A 19,330-nucleotide genomic window follows, 5' to 3' on the forward strand; every position below is an offset into this window, starting at 1 on the left:
GTATTCTGATAGTCATAGCTCAGTCTGGGTAGAGGAGCCACATGAAAAGAGCTTAAGAAGATTGTTTTGTTTTGTTTTGTTTTTGTATGGCAATTCTACAGAGACTCGAGGGAATCTTATGAATGGTTAGAACAATGAATAAAAATTAAGCCTGCTCTCTGCAGAGAAATTAAGGAAATTCCAGATACAAAAGATCCTTGGCCTGCTTTCCATCTGTGCCTCCAGATACCTTCCAGACAGCCCCTGGCAAGGGCTGCTCATCCTTTGGGGCCGGTGGAGTCCATCCCCACCAAAACATTACAAACTGGATAAATTGTTTCCTTGTCTTGAATTGTTATGAACTGGAAAAGAGAAAAAAAAAAAAAAAAAGTCCATTGTCATGTCTTATAACTTCCCCATTTACTTGACTTTCTGTCTGCAGGCCAAGGGGCAGTCACATGCCTGTCTCTGAGAGAAAGGTCTTGCAAGGAGAAACAACTTCTCAATCATGGGACAAGTTTCCCCAGTCTTGTTTCTTTGATTGTTTTTTAGCTATCACTTAATTGTGTCACGGAGTTTGTGTGCTGCCACATCCATGTGCAGCAGTGCCCCTTGGGGTTTTGCTGTCTTGCAGAAATAGGTACAGGATCTTCACCTCACTTGGTCTGACATGCTTGCTCTGATCCTTAATGACAGCTCTGATTCGTACTTTCATTCTTAATGAAAGCAGTTACGTGCTTTCTCACAAATGAGGCTACATGCTGGACCTTCAGGGATTTGGCTTTGAAATATCCCTCAAGGCCCTTTGAATAACTAAGCTAGAGGGCACTGTCAATGTGGGAACAAATTTGTAGCCTGTATGGGAACATTCTTAGGAAAGGTGTGTTTGAAGGGTAGTGTTTCCTCTTCTTTAAATGCTGTCACACAGAAATCACAGCCACAAGCGACTTGTCTCTAACAAAAACTTTCCCCCAGTGGCTAGAGCACTAGCTGTGTTCAAAATATTCAGACAACCAGCCACCACCACCCCCCCCCCCCAAAAAAAAAAAAAACAAGCCAACAAACAACCTCCAAAACATCAAACAACTCCTTAGCGATCACTTTGCTTCTGTACATCCCATAAAATCTGTCAGGAAGTTCAGTGACCTTCTCAGGCAGACAATTAAAAATAGACACCTCCACCTTCCAGTGTCTTTACTAACTCTCTAGCAGCCATCACAAATTTCTGCCAGTTCTCCTCAACCACCCATTCTTTGAAAAATCACTAAAGAAACTAAACCTGAAGCAGTCTAAGATGTGGTATGCTATTAGAGACTCCTGTCACTCATTCTAGAAAAGAAACAAAATGCCTGCCTACCCAGGAAATTACCTATATCCTATGATTAAAGCTCCTTTAAAAGCCTGTGCTGCATATCCTATAGTTGTCCTGGCACTGAATCTCGAAGGAGGTAGATAAATAGCGAACCATGAAAATTGTGATTTCACGATTGATGATTTCACAAATCACCAATGGGTGATTTCACAAATCACCATAAGTTGAATCACAATTGTGATTTCACAAATGGTGTTGTTGGCGAAGCAGCTGCTGAGTTAGTCACCTCTCCATCAGAGCAGCAGCAATGAGCACTGCTTAGAAATCAACTACCAAGTCAAGGTAAAATCAAGTCAAGGTAAAACTACATTGGAGGCTGAGGAAGGCATCTGCATAAATAGGAAGATGAAAGAAATCAAAGGTTCTCACTTTCTTACATATATTTGAGCACATGGAGACCCCTAAGAAAAGAAGAAGCTAGAGTCAGTATTTGGGAGTTGTTTTCCCATCTGTGTTCTTTTGTGCTTTCTAAATGAACGTGTAGTGCAATCATTACTGTGTGTAGTATGGTTGCTGGTCCCATCCCCAGATAGAGGTCTGAGGAAATGGCCAACTGCCTTGCTTGGCAAAAGTAGCATTGTTACAGAAATTACACTAATCTGTTCTGGTAAGAGGTGAGGAAGGCATGCCTGAGCATGGGAAGGACAAGCATGATAAAACATCGCAGTCAGAAGCTCTGTACAGTGCGTTTGTGAGCTTCTGTGTCTACATCTGGCCTACACCTTGTAAGCGTTAAAGGATAGACTGGGAAGATCATTATCTTCCATCATGTGCTAGAAAAGGGTGCCATTAATCTAGGTGCAAAAATGTCTTCTGGTAAAGAGTTCCACCTCGTGAAACAGGCTAACACAATAGGCAGTCTCAGGAAAAAAAAATGTTGGATCCTTTATTCTCTTTCCATGATCTGATGTCTCCATCCATTATGGGAAGTCTCATGTAAAATCATTGCCAAACGTTAGCTAACTTTTAGAGATAGTGTATGTAGTGCTTTTAAAGACCTGTGATTATTTTATTGTGCAAATCAATCTTATATAGACCGTGCTGTTGTTTGCTAGACCACTGGGGACAAATTGAGGAAAGGAAATGCCTCTTGTGCTGAATTTTATGAACTTCTAAAAAGCATTTTCACAGCATGAACAAAGTATCACAGTAGAAGAGACTGAAATTCTGCATGGTACCCGATGATTAAAATTTCATAGCAGAACCACCATGTATAGTCAGGATAAGCATTAATCCATTCAATCCTAATCATATATTGTTTCTTGCAAATCTATTTAGGGACTATTCAAAAACAGAACAGAATGATAAGGAAGTCTGAGAATGAGCACAAGTATTTTCAACAGCACATGTAATACAGAAAAAATGTTTTATGAAACACGCTTTAAGAAAAAAACTGTAGGGCATTTTTTAGTCCTCCTTTTTAATCCTGGGTGGATTCTAACTGAAAAGTTGTGGATTCTAACTGAAAGTTGTGTGTGCTCATAATACTTGTGGGGGGTTTCTGAATCTATTGACCTCATAGCCGTAGGAAAGCAGGCTTCATTAATTCTGCTGCTCATGGAAAATTTTATGTGACTGTGTTTTTTGAAGCAAGTTCTATTATCTGGAAAGGGAGGAGGCCAAAGAAATTGTAATTTAAATAAGTACCAGAAAAAAAGAGGGAGAGTCAAATACAAAAATCAGTGTCTTACAAAGCCCGTGTGTGTACTGATACCGCACAGGCTTTCATTTCTTTTCCACAAACATACAAAGAGAAATAAATAGTCTTTGCAATAGGTCTCCTAGAGCTGATTAGCAACGGGAAAAGGAAGCTGAGAATTTCCAGATATTCAGTTGTACACAATGTTATGGTGTTGTCCCCTGGTACAGCTGAGATGGGGTTCGGCTCAGTTCAGTGTCCTACAAGGAAAGTGTAAATCCTGTAACAGCTGGGAATCCCAGACATGAAATAGACTTTTTTCCAGGTTGTGAGGGTAGTGTGTCCACCCACGCTCTGTGCCAGGAAAAAGCAGAGATACATCAGGACATTGTCAGCTCCTCTGTAGAAAGGGCAGCTAACACATAGCCTCTAATAACAAGACTCTGAACTGACGTATTTTAATCAAAGTATTTGACATCATCTGTGTTGTTCATTACAGTATATGATGCTGAAAGAGAGGCAAATGGCTTTATATTCCAACTTCTCCTGAAGTGTGAAGGGCGTATGGAATAGAAGAAGGGAAACTGACACATTGCTGAAGACAGATAAAACACTTGGTCTTTATTCTATACAATGAACTCTTGCATTAGGAAACTGTGTTGCTATTGAGCTGTGTGCTAATAAATAATACTGTGGACAACGGTGTCAGATATTTTTTAATCAGTAGTCATGCTAATTAATTGTGTGGTGGATCTAGAGGGGAGAGGGAAATACCAGTTCCATCGTTTGAGGGAGCAGAGTAGGATGCCTGTTGTAGCACTGCACTAGGGCACTCACTACTGTCCCAAGATGACAAATAGAGCTGGGAATGGGTGCTGAAAGGAGCTGTTTGGATCATGAGCCAAAAGTGGATAACTTCTCTTTTGAGAAGAGGCTAAAGAAGCCTGTCTTGTCTAGGCAGGTAAAAGAAAAGGCTGGGAGGGGAACTTCCTTTCTCTACGTATGTTCAGGGTTTAAGCATGGAGACACTCTCTGCCTTTTAAACTAAAAGGCAAAGTTTACATAAAATCAGGAAGAACAAAACGTTCATCTCTAAACTAAGGCTGCAAATTATAAGGTTTCTAATTTTCACAAAGGTTAGAGTTTGTCTTCCTGGTAAGAATAATGGGAATAAAAATTTGGTTAGTTTTAATAAACGGAGTCATCATTTGAGAAACAAATTACTCAGCAAGTTGGCCTGCTCTAGCATAAAGAGTGATTTGATAATCTGTTTTGATTACTGGCAAACTGAAGAATGTTTAAACATACTAAGAATATTTTATTTTAGAGCATATATTTCTTTGTAAAGTATATTAATGATATCCTCTCAGTCATTTTTTTTTTTTAGATTTGTAGAACAAAAATCAAGCAGTACATCCGTAAGAGAAAAAAATCTTCAGAGAGTACTTTGAAATAGTGCTGCCAAAATGGATGTAAAATCTGGTGAAAGGAGGAAAAAAAAAATTAAAAAAAAAGCAACAACAAAACACTTGATTTCATAGGGAATCTTTCTGATTTCTAGTGGGCATGGGTTTGATTTGTAATAGTATGGAAACAAAATGCTCAACAGAGTGGGCAGTTCAGAGATCTGGCCCAATTCTGACCATTAATAAATGAATGCATGCATCCAGTCTATCAGCTTCAGCCTAATAAGTTAGGTGCTGCAAAAACAAGCAGAAAAGTCTAGAACATTTTAGATTTTATAAAACAAAAATAATTGCATTCATAATACATCCGACTGATCCATAGCAAACTGATGTAGTATACTGTGGAATATAACATAATACATAATGATATGCAACAGACAGGAAGCTGATGAACCCACCGGTACTTTGTGTGATTCTATTTTCCCAAATGTTTGCTGAAAACATATTTTTCTACAGTTGCCTATGTTTTCCCTGTAAAACAGCACGTAACATCCTGTGTTTTTTCCATTACTGGGAGGAGGGCCATATAAAACCAACAAATTCACTGTGTCAGGACAAGGGGAGGATCTCAGGAATAATATGTGCAGATAAAATCAGATTAAAACACTCCACTCAAAAGTGTAAAGCTGCTAGGAACATGCAAGTACAGTTTGTCCAGAATATACAGGTATAGTTTTTTAGCACTTCTCTTAAACTACTGATTTGCAGTTGCAGAGCTAATAATTAGTTTTCCAGGAAGTGGAGGACAGAGGTGACATGAGGGCTGTATGTACTTTTAACACTAGGGTGTATCAGGCAAAATGGAGACATTTGCATAACATGACATTTTATTTGGTAGAACAAACTTCTAGAGATAGCACAATAGGATTCAAAACCATGCTGGAGAGCAGCTGACCACATACACAGACTATTTCACAGTTTGGCTGCCTAACCATCCCATTACTAGCACAAAACCAAACGTTGTCATCTGGGCATGTCTTTGAACCCTCACTGTGAACATGTGTGAGACAAAACAAGCCATCATCACATCAGAAAATCATGGACCTCTCTTTGTTCCTATACAAGACATTTGCTTTTATGGAGTTCAAACAGGAAAGAAAATCTACCAGGTACATTTGATAAGAAATACAACTTCAAGCTTGTTTCAAGTGCAGGTATTCAGTATACTGGTGTGCACATCTGAAAAGACACATGCCGGTCCTCGAGCTTACAAAACTGGATGAAGAAAAGCAATCGCTCTTGCCCTGATGACCCCAACCAGGGATAGCTATTTTTCAATTCCAAGATCCTTCTCAGTGTGGCTGCACTCAGGCAGCACCCAAATGCCTGTCCCATAGGCACCCATACTCACAGCATGTGTAAGTATCATTGCAGCACACAGAGACCCAGGAAAGGGACTGAGTTGGGGTAGAGAGGGGGTAAAGAACAGATTTGATAGGAAGGTAGAAGAAGACAGCACGGACTCAGGTATCAGGCGCTGGGCTCAGCCAGACATCCGTTTATTTCCTCTTTGGTCCACTCAGGAAAATGTATAGTTAAAAAGTTGGCATGGCAGTATATCCATGCTTTGAATGCTTTGTGTGTGTGTGTGTGTGTGTGTCTTGGCCTCTCTACACAGGTGCATTTGGGCTATTGCAATCTGTGTTTTTTTCTTATCCTGTCACATTTCTGGGTCATACACCATGACATTGTACTTCCCTGGGAAGACGGGTAGAGCTGAGGGAGAAGAATTTTTAATTACTGTGATTGCAAAACCTCTGCAGCCAGTGGACGTGACTGCAGTCCTGCATTCAGGGCATGTATTCCTCTTACAGTTCAAACAAGCAGAAGACACAGCCCAAACACAGGCTACCATGCAAGTCACAAGCTGAGCATGGTGAACATGGCTGTAAAGGACAAGTGGCTGTGAGCAGATAGCCACACAAAAAACAGTACTGAGAAGCACATTGAGAACAGTAAGGAAAAACAGGAAAAAAGAAGTACTATGAATGGAAAAAAGAGTCATTAGGGAAAAACACAAATAATGGGAACATTTTAGGCAACACTGTTTTGGAAAAGCAAGGTGATTCCATAAAAAACACTATTCTTTCTTGTTTCTTACAATGTTCAGGATCTGTTAGAAAAGGAACAAAAGAAGCTAAAAATCAATCTAAATTTTTCCGCATAAAGGAAACAAATATCACTACAAGTTTCTGTAAGCTGAAATCAAAAGGAGTAACAACATGTTCAGCAAACAGAAGGTATCAGATAAACAATGAAGACCTGAGAGAGCTCTTCAAACACACTGGATCTTGTTAATATAAAGTAAACATGAACTTTGCTTTTACTTTACAGATCAAAGAGGAAGTCTTTATCTTCATTTTGGTACCAAAACACCAATAATATAGTAAGAAGAAAAAAAAATGCTGTGTTCCATTTTCCTTCTTTTTCTCCTAATGCTAAGCATTTGAGCAAAACTTAGAAACTGCTAAGACATGTAATGAAAAAACCTCTCCTATGTTAAACTATAACATACTCAGGAAGTGCTCAGGAATGAACTCCCTTTCAAAGGATCTTCCTTGTCAGTTCAGATATATTCAGACTGAAGTTTATCAGCAATTCTGGGCTGACTGATGAGGTTCCTGTATGTTATACTTTAGCTTTTTAAGCTTCTGGATGTAGGCCAAAAATGCATCTGCTCTTTTTGATTTCTTTTTTTGGCAGCCTACCATATGCTGAGATGTTTCACCATGTGCTGCAAGCCTAGCTTCAATCTACTGTCAATGCACTGTACACACTCGAGTTTTAAAGAGGTGAACACGAGGCATGTCTGTTATGCCTGCTGTGGCTGTGGGAGGGAACTGCCTTTGGTTGGTATATAGTGCATGTAAAGCTATATGTTACAGAAAAGTGAAGTGGGCCTGAAAGGGAGTCAGAAATAATTACTTAATTTTTAAAGGAAAGGCTGTAGTCCCAGAAGACTGTTCAGTGCCAAGTCTTTGAATGATCTCGACCAAAAAGGAAGGGAGTAATTTCTTCTCAAGAGACAAAAATAATAGACAAGCAGTTACGTATTCAGTTTACTGCTATTCTAAAAGCTCAGTGACTTGGCTGGTGAAATGGAGTCAGGAAGCTCAGTGTTACACTTTGTGCTGATAGTTTATGACATTTAACTTTCTGCTGGAAAACAAATGCTAAAAAAAAAATCAACCCCAAAAATCTTTTATGTTTGAGTATAAAAGGTAGATAACCTACTTCATGGTAGATGCTTAAATAGCTCTTGTATTTAAATGATGGCTCTGATTGATGCCCCAGAACCTGTGGTCTTGACAGTTTGCAGGATGAGAAGAATTGTTGTTCTAAAAGGGACACCAGCAGGTAGAATTTATTATTAAAATCAACATACAGACTAGCATATAATTATGGAGCAAAATGCACATAAACGTAGTAAACTCTCCTCTTTTTCGTGAGAACACACAAGTGAGGGATCTGCTCTGCAGCCAAAATGCTACTCACAACCCGGACAACCAAAGCGCTTTATAAATAGAGCTGGGCAGCTGGGGAGAGGGGGGACTCTGTGTTTCAGCATTTCTCTCCGTGCATGGCTGTTGTGATGACTGGGTAAAACATCTGCATTCTTTTTCTTATTAATGGCTTAACGAATGTGTCAGTTTTCCTGTTAATTTTTAAATCACTGACTGCCAGGTTTATACACAATCTTCAGGATGAAAAGGATTAAATCAAAGGAAGCTGTAAAGAGACTGCTAAAGAACCAACAAGGAGTACTAAAACAATATTGCACAAGTCAGTCTCAGGTGCACTGTTTTAGAAGAATTAAGATAAAAACAGCTGGTGGTGCATTGAATAAAGCACTTCACACTTTTAGAGTAAGGAGTGCGAAATGGAAACTTTTATGGCATTTCAAGTGCTGCCCAGGTGTATCAGTGAAAAAGCTAACTTGCTGATGTGACCTGTAAAATAGCAATAAAGATGTGTGTGTGTGTGTTTGTTTGTTTTTTTTTGTTTGTTTGTTTTTATTTGTTTTCCACTAAAGATGAGGAATGTCACCCATGGTGTGGTAAGAAAATATAATGGAATGGACATGTAGATCTGTTGCTATAGTCTTGCATGCTTTCTAACTTTAGGTAGAAGAATAAATCTTTATTTAATGCATTAATCTGGAAAAATGGATATGAAGTCCCTCTAGCCAGCTATGCCAAAGGTTTATGTGGCAATCTGTCAGCGAGCCTGACTGCAAAGGGAAAGGGGAATCCAGGACCTTCAGAGTCAGAGACTTTGTAATCACACCCCTGGATGGGCACACATTTAACAAGGATTACAAAGTCCGTAGTCTTTATTCCTCAGTTATCATTTCATCTGACTTGATGTCCTTCTCTCAGCTGTGGTATGAACAAATCATAAGTGCTGCTCTGTGGATCCTCTTGCTTCCCCCGGCTCCTTCAAAGCTACCAGCCTGCACAGCAGCTTTTTGCCACAGCCAGTCTGTGTGTTTTTCCCCTTCTGCTCCTAACCTTTAAGGAGGTGGGTCTTACAGAGGGGAAAGGTGAGTTTAAGCACCTCTTTTATTATTCATTAGAGGCCATGTGTAAGCCTGTGGTAGGTGCCCAAGGCCTGGCTCTGGTGAAGGTGCCTTTGGGAAGGCCTTCAGGGGAGAAACGGAAGCTGCTAACCCAGTAGTCGTGACAAGCACAAAACACGGTGCTCCCTTTTTCATTTCCTCATATCCAAAGGGCTTGTATGGTGACATTTTCAGCCTGGATAAGAGGAGGCTCAGGAGGGATCTTATCAAAGTTTATAAATGCCTGAAGGGAAGGAAGGTGCAAAGAGGATGACGCCAGGCTCTTTTCTGTGGTGCCCAATGGCAGTACAAGAGGCCGTGGGCACAAAGCAGAGCACAGGAGGTTCCGTATGAACACCAGACAGCACTTCTTTACTGTGCAAGTGACAGAGCACTGGCACAGGTTGCCCTGAGAGACTGTAGAGCCTCCTTGGAGATCTCCAAAAGCCGCCTGGACATGGTCCTGGGCACCCTGCTCTGGGTGTCCCTGCTTGAGCAGAAGGTTGGACCAGATGGCCTCCAGAGAGCCCTTCCAACCTCAGCCATTCTGTGATTCAGTGATTTTGTGATCTGGCATACGTTTAGTTTTAATATCTTGTTATAGTCATTTAGATGTTCCTGTGCTAAGGTATGTCATGGGTGGGGAAACATAGCTGGTGGGGGAGACTACAGCTGAAGTAACTTCCCTCACCTACGAGTTGTTCTCGTATGATTGTCCTGCTAACTGGCCAGAGGCAAGGTGTGAGGACTGGATAAAAGCATGCAGAGGTGTTGAAAGACCCCATCCTCTTGTGTTGCAACCATAGGCTGTCAACGTTGGGACCCTCGGCTCCATTTGGCCATAGGAAGGGAGGGGAGACCCTACTGTGAGAGCAGTCACCAGCCGCTGGGAGTGACTACACGATGAGCTTTTTTTTTTTTTTTTTTAAATGTGCTTTTCTACATAATCATCCTCTGCCCCCAAGGCATCTGTCAGAGCATACTGGAGAGCTGTTGGTATTAGGCATGATGTGGCATGTGGGACTGAGAGAGTATTAAAAGCTGGAGTTGTAATGTTGTAGCACTGATGATTTATCTAAGTATGAAAGAAATAACCTGATTTAGAGACTAATGGAGGCAGCAAAAGGACATGAAAATAGGGCAAACTCTGGCCTAAGACTTAGAAGTCAGTGATCCATTTCTGGTCCTGCTGCTGGCCTTGTCATATGACTTTTTTTAAAAAAAAAAAAAAACACACAAACAAAAACTTCCTTATTTAAAATGAAAAGAACTAATATGTACTGTTGTTAGTACATATGCCATACAATAACTACAGAAGAAAATACATCTTTGCTTGTAAGGCAGGGAAAAAAACAACAACATTGAATTATGTTTATGTGAGCTGCTATCTGCCCCTAAAGTTTGCATTAAAAACACACATGCAATGGTATAGCTACTTAACTAATCTACATTTTTAATACTGTAAAAATGAAAGGTAAGCATTGAAGGGCTCCTAGATCTAACTCAAAGAGCTTTATATCACTTATAAGTTGACTGAGTATAGTACAACTACTTTAGTGGCATATAAACATTTTCAAAATACAGTTTTGATTCTCAGAACAGGGAATAGAAGAACACCAAGATCCCATCTGTATCGTCTTCTGAAGGCCATTTGTACATTTGGCTGAGATTGTGGACTACATTATTTTTATTTCACACCACTTGCTTTCTGTTTTGCATAAATCCAAATGTTATTAACATATTTAAGGATCATTTTATGGGACACCAGTAAACAGTCAGTGGGTAAATCCCACAAGTAAGTGTTGACAGACCAAAATTAGCTTTGCAGGTCTGAAGTTTTGCCTAGTTAGCTTCTCTTCAAATTTAGTTATACGTATTACACACAAAGTCAAAATGAAACTTTGTACAGGAACAAACTGAAGCCATAAGCTGGATGCAGTTTGCATTTAGGAAAATTCAGAAATGTCATTGAACTTATTGATTGGGGCATGTGTTTGTGGTAAGAATTTTAATGTAACTGAGGTCTTTACACCACTTCTTGCAAGACTATAACTGGATGTCATTATAGCTTTACTTTAGAGGGAAAAACAACAACAACAACAACAAAACACTTTTTCTCTGTCAAGCCATGACTTCAGAAGGACAGCATGTTTACAAGGAAAGCAACCAGCATGCTGTTTAAGTAACACTATCAAATATTGTCTTGCTCTCTCTTTCTTTCTTTCTCTCTTCTCTCTCTTTCTTTCTTTCTCTTTCTTTCTTTCTTTCTTTCTTTCTTTCTTTCTTTCTTTCTTTCTTTCTTTCTTTCTTTCTTTCTTTCTTTCTTTCTTTCTTTCTTTCTCTCTCTCTTTCTCTCTTTCTTCTCTTTCTCTCTTTCTCTCTTTCTCTCTTTCTCTCTTTCTCTCTTTCTCTCTTCTCTCTCTTTCTTTCTTTCTTTCTTTCTTTCTTTCTTTCTTTCATGAAGTACTGTTGGAAACAAGTATATTGGGTTACTTGTGGGGTGAGAAAGTGCTGATGCAAGCAAAAGACAAATTAAACCACATTTAAATTTAATTAATTTAAACCACGTTTAAATTAAACCTGGCAAAGACAAATTAAACCACATCAGTTAGTAGAGACAGAAGGCAAATTGGGATTTACAGATGTGGAAGATTTCTTATAGAAGATAGGTCTTCAGTCTAGGGGAAAAATGTAAACAGATGCAATTCAAGAAAAAAAATCGATGTATTTTTGAAAAATATGAACAATTATCCATCAGAACAAATTATGCAGAGAATTGATGGGATCTGTAGCATTTGATACTAAAGGAAGAGACACCATTTTGCTAGAAAATATACCATAGCTCAACAGAAGATCTTGGGTTAATGCATAAACTAAGAAGTATAATGCACAAATGAAGAAGTGCCTCCAGTGTGCGCAAAGACAGTCCAGGTGATCATGACAGTCTCTTTGGATATTCAATTGTGCACGAGTACATAAGAATTTACAAAAGTTACCAACTGTGTCTGGCAAGAAAATGCAGAAGGCACAAGTTGTGCAAGGGTGCTAAATGATACAGAATGTTTCAACTACCACTTCCCTGAAGGAGTTTTGAAATCCTTTTTCTATATTATCTGCGGAACTCTAAAAATAGAAGAGAACTTCTGCTCCTCAATAAGCTGACATTACACACTTCTGGCCTGAGGGAAATGCAAAAGAACCCTCAGGGACTTAATAAAATCCATTTCTTGCCTCAGGTAGTGCTGGTGATGTTGTGCTGCCTCTTCTTGACCTAAGCTCCTGAACTTCCAATGCTGACAGCTTCTTGTGGGAATTAAAAAAATAATAATAATGATAAAAAAAAATATTCCTAAGAGTTGGTTATTTTCCGGACAAATCATCTTTATTTGCCATAATGTATCATTACTTGTCTTTTTTAAATTATTATTTATTTATTTATTTTTAAAATGGGATTTCAACATCTGGACATAATCATCCTGTTTGTGTTTTTTTTTTTTTTTTTTTTTTTTGTGTGTCCATTTTTACATATTTTCCATACAGATGGAATTGAGCAATTGGAGCTGTGTTGACTGCGAAGGATGTGTGGGAGATGTGAGTGAAAAAAGCCCCTTTTGGGAAAGGAGGAGCTCAAGTCAGTGAAAGGGAGGGGAAATATTTGTTCTCAGAGAAATAACATTTGCCTCTTCAGACAAGAAGGGATGTGACTAAGGGAGAGGTACTTGATGAGGTTAGACACAGTCCCAGGCTGTTTAGATTACTGCCATGATGCAACTTGATTTCATGCCACGCAAGCGTAACTTTTGTGCTCTTTTTCTGCAGTGGAAGCTGTGCCTCATTGCCCAGGACTGCAGGAAGATAGCTTGAGAGATCTCGTCCTTCTGCAGCAGCCCTCTACTAGCTCTGCAGAAATGGTGGAGAACACTGGTGCCATTTGAAAAGCTAGTATCATGCAGGCCCCTTAGGGTGCTGTTCTGCTTTTAGCAGATCAAACTTGGGGTCCGTCGCTGCCTAGAAGAAGTTCAACACCTGATTATCTTGGCTGGAGAGCCCTTTTCCTGCTAGCACAGTGTGTTCTGGGTGAATACTAGATGGGGATAGGAGTGCCATTCGCAGCCCTTGCACAGGTGGGGGAACGGCGCTGGAGGGATGCTGGTTGTGCACTGGCAGATGACATTGCCTGGTGGCCATGCCTGCTCCTGACACAGCTGCCCTGCTGAGGGGTGCTGCGCTCTGAATCTCTTTGCACTGTGTGAGGGGAGCTGGGTGTGAACAGCATCTGGAGGGGGTGATTGCCAGCTCAGGCACTGCTCAAAAGGGAGTGTTGTATCACTGCAGGTTGGTACCTGCTGATGCTGCAGGGTGCCAAAATTATCTCCTGTACAGGTTGTTGATCTCTCATATGTGACAAAATGTCCTGGTCCCACCAAAGTGCACTGGGCTCCCTTGTTCCACTCAAAATTTTGTTTATGGCAAAGGAAGAACTCACCTTGTATATAAGGCTAAGAATCTGCCGGTAGGATAAACAAAATCTCATCTGTCTAATCCAAGAACTATTAGTAACTATTATGGAGAAAGAAAAATATCTTCTTGCAGAAAAAGTATTGATAATGGTAATACAGTTAAAATCATTATACATACACTTCTTAGTTTCTATCTCTTTTCCCAATGTTATGCCCTTCCCCTGCTCCTCTGGCTTGACCCCGGTGGTGGTGGTGGGGTGGTGAGGTGTTGTTGGCATCTGGAGTCCTTCACTGGAGGAACATGATGTTCATGATGATGGTTTCTTCTTCCCCGTGCTAGGATCCACTTTGGGTTCTTTTTATATACTTGCTAATGTGTTTCTAAACCTTGCTTTTTCTTGGTCTACAAATCCTTTTTACATCTGAATGTTCTGGTGTCATTTATTTATATTAGGTACTATTTTATTATTATTATTCTCTTTGCTGACCTAAAACTAGTTTTGTCCAGCTCCAGGCCTGAATTCCTTTAGCTGACTGTTGGAGGATTGTTTATATCTGTGGTGTCCCCAGCACCAAGCTTGTGCCCCATCTCCTTTCTCCCACAACCCCACTGCTGTACTCCTCTATATCACCTCCTGGGTCTCCACTTCTCAACGCTTCTGTTACCATAACAAGCCTGTTTGTTTGTTTGTTTGTTTGTTTTCCTACACTATGCATTATGCTAGAGTTGTAAAACCGCAAGACTACCATAGAAAGATAAATGAAAATAAAAACAAAAAATAGCTATAGACACATAGTGAATTAGAAAATGGTGAAAATGGCCCTTAACTGGTATTGGCAATACTCTATTACTGGCTACATGGTTACACCCTTATCCAAAACCAGGTGGTGATGACAGCCTAGAGGGCAAAGGACCAGAGACTGGAGTGTGTCCCTGATGCCTTTAAGGGTGGGTGAAGGAGCAAGGGTTGCCTCCCTACCTCCTCAGGGGCCCAGGTCTCTGCTCAAGGGCATGGAGGAGTCAACTTGCTGGCCAGGCTCCCTGCAAGGCCAGTGCTGACTCAGTAGAACGTGGCCTCTGATACAGTTCAACTGCTCAGCCAGTTGTCATTTTCTAGTACCTCATTTCGTGAGACTGCTATAGGTAGTATTTTCTGATATTGAGTTACTGAGAAGTAACACTGACTCGTGGTCTCTTATTTTCCTGACACTAACCACACTCTGCAATACACTTGTATACACACTGTACATACTACTGTATCTACACCAAAAAGATTTCAAAAGTGATTACTGTTGCCTAATTTTTCTGTGTAGTAATGAATGCACAGTGACTTATAGTCTTACTAGCATTAAATTTTTTTTCAGCTAGATTCATGTATTTGTTCAGTTAGTTCCTTATTCTTTCTTAAACCACTTAAGTCAGTGTTATGTGTTTTAAGTACACAGTTTAAATAGAAGAGCCAAGCAAGATTTAAAGGAAAGTTGGAAAATACTGGGGGAGGAGCAATACCTGGATAATACACAAGGAATCAGACCAGGAGAATAAGGGGTTTGTGAGGGACAAGGTACCAAATTCATACCCCACTGAAAACTCCCTGTCTGCTCCTGGCCTATAAGCCCCATCCTCCAGTGTTCATACTGGATCCCATCAGCTTCCCAAAGCCTGCCTGACACCTCCCATCTCCTTTCTTTACCACCAGATCCTGCCCCACAGAACTGAAGGTGGACTTCTGCCCATCCAAGACCAGGAGGGTGTGAGCTGGTGCTGGAGTCCTGTCAGGAGCTGCTTTGGAAAGCAGGTCTGACTTGGAGGGGCTGTAGGTACTCTGCTCATCACAGCCATGCACAATGGCTTCACCTCTCACTGCCCAATCTTCACCTCAGCTAACTCAGGTTTTTGGTGCTGCGAAACTATGGCTAATGGAGGGAATGGCATCACAGCCACGAGATAGGTAACTTACCTCTGCATACTGCTTTTCTCCATATGTAGTTACCCTCTGTCTTTTTCCCTACGGTTGACCGTGCTTAAGCTGTTATGTGACCTATAGTTCTCCTTCGGGCTGTAGCAAATGAAAATATAAATGCACAGGTCAGTCTTCGAATCTTGTTCTTCCTCAACCTCACAAACACATGATAGCTCCTGGGGAAAAACAAAACAAAACAAAACAAAACAAAAACACACTTATTTATTTATTTGAGGAAGGACAGAAAATTAAGATTAGCAGAGTAAGTACAGTTTGCAGAAAAAAATATGGAACTGAAATCGATATAGGCACCCAACAATTTTAACATCAGAGTAGCTTCACTAAAAGGCATAGGCTGCCAAGTTCCTGTGTCCTGTTTACTGTGATTTGTTTTTTTATTGTCCCAGCACAAATGTGGCATTTCAAGAAAGTGATACAACCTTTGTGTAGAATTATGGGAAATAATATGATTAACACCTGATGGTGCCTGTTTTCCATCTCTCCTGTGAAAGAAGCAGAGATTTCTGTCCTTGCAGGGATCATTTGAGATTACGGGATCATCTGAGAGGCAGCTGAAGCAATTGAAAAAAACACCAGCTGTTCATTATGACTTCTCATCTGGACGTTGCTAACCCCACAGCTGAGCTGCTGGAACAGATCTGATGGGTGTTTCCTATGTCATAAAATTGTACACATTCGTGCAAGCTGCAACTGTGATTTCAGCTAAGTACACTCTATTTCTCCAGGAGCAGACTGGTGGGTACTCATGTAACTCGTCAAGGTTTAGCTCCTAGAGTTGGGGATTACGTCTGAGTGATGGGCAATAAACAACTTTCAGCAGTTCATTTAAAGTGTGGATGTTGGGATCAGCTTTCGCACCCTCTGATACGAATGGAGAAATTTCATTTGAAAGCTGTTTGGTTTTGGCTCATTCTAGGGAACTGTACTTGTTTCATGTTGAGAAAAGCTGGAGATTTCATTAACAGCACAAAAGAACTGAGATTTCTGCAAAAGCTTTGACCTGTGCCCAGCTCTTGTTTGATGCTACACCCAAGTTCTGAGAAACCGAGGAGTAGGGCCATTGAAGCCTGGTGGTCTCTGGATCAGCATCTTCTCTGGTGTCTCATTAGGCTTTTCCTGCAGGTGGGACAGAGAGAGAACAAGAGAGAGCATGCACATGCATATTGTTCTCTCCCTCCTCTTCCTTTCCTCACATTTCTGATGGGTAGCAAAGGTGGAGCCTGCGCTGCAGCTTTCCTTTCAGCAGGAGCTATAATCATAGAATCACAGAAAAATTAAGGTTGGAAAAGACCTTCAAGATCATCTGGTCCAACCATCATCCTACCAGCAATGTCACCCACTAAACCATGTCCCTAAGCACCAGGTAAAACCTTTCCTTGAACACCCCCAGGGATGGTGACTCAACAACTTCCCTGGGCAGCCTGTTCCAATGCCTGATCACTCTTTCTGAAAAGAAATGTCTCCTAACCGTTTTAATTGTTGAAGAATAGTACTCTTTGTTCAATTCTTTGTTTTATCTGTTGAAGAGTAGGGGGATAATGTTTCCATTTTTCCACTCACCAGGGACATAGCCCGAATGTCAGGACTTCTCAACTCTGATGGAGAGAGACTTGCCAGTTCCCTCAGGACCCTGTGATTCATGTCATCAGGTCCCACAGACTTGTACCTGTTTAGATTCATCAGGTGGTGTCGAACCTGCTCTTCATTGACATTGGGTGGGACTTTGATCCCCCAGCCTCCATCTATGGGTTCAGGGAAATGAAAGGCTTGGGAAGCCCATCTACAAGTGCAGATGGAGGCAAAGAAGTTGCTGAGTGCCTCAGCCTTCTCCATGTCTGTGGTTACCAATTACTCAGGTATAGAAACTCACTCCTAATATAAGAAATTAGCCACCTATAATCACTTACACACTACTATTTTCACCCCTCAGTCTATGTTCACACATGTTAAAGGTGCATGGTGGCCCCTGGGGACTCCTCCTGTCACCCCAGCGCAGCAGCCCAAAGGGAGCTGGGTCCTCTCTTGTGCTCTTCCTTGAGGCTCTGTGCAGAAGGGATGCCACCTCTCACACAAGGGCTGGGGGTTGGGAAAGAAGCACTCGCACAACCCCTGAGAATCAGCAAGAGTTGTTTATTGCCAGGACATCTTGCAGGTAATATCTTATATATCTTTTAATAATATCTTTTAATATCTTCATCGATGATCTGGACGAGGGCATCGAGTGCACCCTCAGTAAGTTCGCAGATGACACCAAGTTAGGTGCGTGTGTCGATCTGCTTGAGGGTAGGAAAGCTCTGCAGGAGGATCTGGATAGGCTGCACCGATGGGCTGAGGTCAACTGCATGAAGTTTAACAAGGCCAAGTGCCGGGTCCTGCACCTGGGGCGCAATAACCCCAAGCAGAGCTACAGGCTGGGAGAGGAATGGTTGGAAAGCTGCCAGGCAGAGAAGGACCTGGGAGTGATGGTGGATAGTCGGCTGAATATGAGCCAGCAGTGTGCTCAGGTGGCCAAGAAGGCCAACGGCATCCTGGCTTGTATCAGGAACAGCGTGACCAGCAGGGCTAGGGAGGTGATCGTCCCCCTGTACTCAGCTCTGGTGAGGCCGCACCTCGAGTACTGTGTTCAGTTTTGGGCCCCTCGCTACAAGAAGGACATCGAGGTGCTTGAGCGGGTGCAGAGAAGGGCGACGAAGCTGGTGAGGGGCCTGGAGAACAAGTCCTACGAGGAGCGGCTGAGGGAGCTGGGCTTGTTCAGCCTGGAGAAGAGGAGGCTCAGGGGTGACCTTATCGCTCTTTTTAGGTACCTCAAGGGAGGCTGTAGCGAGGTGGGGGTTGGCCTGTTCTCCCACGTGCCTGGTGACAGGACGAGGGGGAATGGGCTTAAGTTGAGCCAGGGGAGTTTTAGGTTAGATGTTAGGAAGAACTTCTTCACTGAAAGGGTTGTGAGGCATTGGAACAGGCTGCCCAGGGAAGTGGTGGAGTCACCATCCCTGGAAGTCTTCAAAAGACGTTTAGATGTAGAGCTTAGGGATATGGTTTAGTGGAGGGCTGTTAGCGTTAGGTTGGAGGTTGGACTCGATGACCTTGAGGTCTCTTCCAACCTAGAAAATTCTGTGATTCTGTGATTCTGTGATTCTGTAAGCCTGCAGGATGTCCATGGTGTTTAGTGGCTCCAAGCTAATGCTTGGGATGGAGCCTGAGCAACGAGTAGGGAGCTCGCCGGGCACTCCTGTGATGCTGTCGGTGCTCTTGGATGGAAGAGAGCAATGACATGCTGCGGTAGTCCCAGCACTGGTGTCTCTTGTGCTGCTGGCACTATCCCTCTGCCCATGACACATTTCCTTCTTACTGGGTGCATTCCTTCTTGGTGCTTCTTTGGACAGCATCGCTGTCCTCGCACACCAAGGAGGGCCGCATCTTGCCTTACTGCTTCTAGTCTCCTTTCTGCCACGTACACTGGCCATCAGAGCACCTAGACACTGAGCGAGTGGTGGGCCAGTGGCAACGGGCCTGTTTTATAGGGCCTGGGGCAAAGGCAGGGCAGTGGTGGCCACTGTGACCTCAGCAAGCCTCTGTGATAGAGTGGCCCATGCATGGCCAAAGGCAGCTGTGTTGGGAGCAGCCTGGAAGATGCTCTTTCTCCTATATCTAGCTTTTTATTTTTTTTGTTATTTGTAAGAACTCCGATGATATTTAATTGAAATTGCCCAATTCACTAGAAAGCTTTTGGAAGGCAGGATGGCCAGTGTTGCAGAATTACATGTGGAGGGGCCACTCAACCATGCACACACGTACTAGGCTTACCCCCTCAGAGCAGAAACAGAGCTATAATTTCTTTTCAATCTGTAAACTCATTAAAGCTATTGCAACA

The sequence above is a fragment of the Aythya fuligula genome, chromosome 3 (genome assembly GCF_009819795.1).
Source record: "Aythya fuligula isolate bAytFul2 chromosome 3, bAytFul2.pri, whole genome shotgun sequence".
Lineage (NCBI taxonomy): Eukaryota > Metazoa > Chordata > Aves > Anseriformes > Anatidae > Aythya > Aythya fuligula.